Raw genomic sequence first — 2469 nt, forward strand, 5'->3', positions numbered from 1 at the left:
CCAATTCTTTGACTGTGTTTGTTGGCATGCAATATGGTTATGAACAGAATGAGGCGCCACCTGGTGGCACAGTCTGATACTGCAGCCGATCTGGCAGCAAGAGAGGAAAACTGTAAATTTCAAAAACTGTAAAAACTGTGACAAACAACAACAAAACATATCTTTAGCTGGTTTAAGTGTAGCTAAATAAAGTGTGTATTTTTTCTACACATTTTAAGGAATGCATCACTAAAATAATACAGATTTTTCCATGTGGACGTTTTTTCAGTGATTTTACTCGATATTATCTGTAATTTAACAAAAAAGGGAAAATCTGTAAAATAGCAGTAAAGTCTTCAGAGAGTTGCAGTTAAAAGCGTTCGTGTTTTACAGTGTAGTTGGTCGTGGGACAGCTGATAATTAATGGATTAATTAACTGATCCCTGTTGCTCTGATTGGTGGATTATGTAATTTAGTGTAAAGCTCCACCTCCTCAGGTCGCTATGGTAATAAACAGAATGAGGCGCCACCTGATGGCACAGTCAGGTACTGCAGCTGATCTGGCAGCAAGGGTGGAAAACTGTACATTTCAAAAACTGCTAAAACTGTGACAAACAACAACAACAACAACAAAGCAAATCTTTAGCTGGTTTAAGTGTCGTTAAATCAATTGAGAATTTTTGGGTTATTGACGATACTTTTGTCTTTCACTTATTTTACTGACGTTTCCTGGTAAATAACAAACTTAAAATGCTAATTTGTTTTGTTGTTTTGTTGTTTTTTCCACAATGTTTAACCATAAATACAGTTTTTACGGTAAATCACAGTAAATTTACATTAAATCTGAAAAAAAAGTGTATAAATGGTTAAAATGCAAATAAAAACTAGCAAAATTACACAAAAAAGATATTTTCATCTTCAGAATAAATCCATTGGTCAAAACTGTAAAAGTCAAAAGTCTGTATTTTAAAACATACGAATTCATTCTTTTACAACATTTAACCAATAGTGTTGTTTTTAATGTATTTAAAGCCTAAAAAATATATTTGACATCTATTCACTGTTAGTTTAAAGAAAAATTACTGAAATTGGAAAAAAGGTAAATAATTAGTTTAATTTTAAATTATTGATAAATATAATCAAATATAATTTTTCCTATTTTGTTAAATTAAACATTAGTTTAAAAAATGTAAGCAAAAAAAACGCCTACATTTATATGTTGACAGTAAAAAACAAACATTTTTAAAAAATTATTATGTCTTTGATAATGTGTGGCTGTAAAATTTTGCTGTTTTATAAAGTTGAAATTGGTAAAAAGATAAATAATTGACAGATGTTTGCTGTTTCTTTCACCACTTTTTACAGTTCATCAGCTTCACAGTCTTGCACCACTTTAAATCTATTAAGGATTGAAAAACATAAATGACTTTCTAAGTGTTGTTTTACAGATTTTCCCTGTTTTGTTAAATTATAGATCATTTATTACGTTGACTGAAAATAACAGGAAACAAACTGAGAAATGTTTTTACAGCGTGTTGTGATAAAACTACATCACTGCATTTAACCAGCTGAAAACATCATTAATGAGCCGTTATTAGCTTTTATTTTCACAATTCTTACAGTTTATGAGCCTTAAAGCATCCCACTGTTACACACACACACACAGACAGATATATTTATATATATTTATATATATTTATATATATGTTTGTATATTTTGCAGTCTATCTGTCCACCAGCTGCTCTTCCTCTGATCCGATCAGATAAATGTGGATTCTGCTGCCTCTCTCTGTTTCTTTCAGTCTGACTGATTTCAGTGAATAATTTTCCATCATTTCTATTTTCTGCTCCTCAAACCTGCAGCAGATGTTTGAAAACGACCAGTTTGTGAATCTAACGGGACGAGCTGCTGCTTCATCCTCAGTCAGAACATAAAATAACATCAAACAGAACATAATATGTGATGAACTGTGGACTTACTGGATCAGAGGAGCTTCATCTGCTGCCTGCGTCCATGTCCGGAACTTTACAAGTGGCTCCTCTTACGTAGAGATGCCGGATTCAACAGAAAGTCTCCGGTACCGAGCCTCTGGTCCGCTGAGAGCAGATCTAAGCGCTGCTGGATCACAAACAAACAAACAAACAAACACGATCCGGTTCGGTTCGGATCAAAGCAGATCGATGTAAAAGTTTCCTCCAGAAGCACCGACTAGAACCGAGCCGCTGTGTCCGCCTGGAGCTGCCTCCCTCCGGACCCTGGAGACGCTCCGCTCGCTCCGCCGGCTCTGGACCGACTGACGCGCAGGATCCTGACGCGCGACTTTTACGCGCAGAAGTGAGCGGCTGGTTTCCACCGAGAGGATCCGAGGATGAGAGGATCCGGTGGAGGTGGACCGCGACGTCCACACACAGCAGGGACGGTTCGGCTGCTGGACCGGGTTTGGTTCCTGGTTCTGACCTTTTAGGGGCGTTTTTTATCCAAAGAAGTCT

Source organism: Stegastes partitus, unplaced genomic scaffold (genome assembly GCF_000690725.1).
Source record: "Stegastes partitus isolate 25-593 unplaced genomic scaffold, Stegastes_partitus-1.0.2 Scaffold1506, whole genome shotgun sequence".
Classification (NCBI taxonomy): Eukaryota; Metazoa; Chordata; class Actinopteri; family Pomacentridae; genus Stegastes; species Stegastes partitus.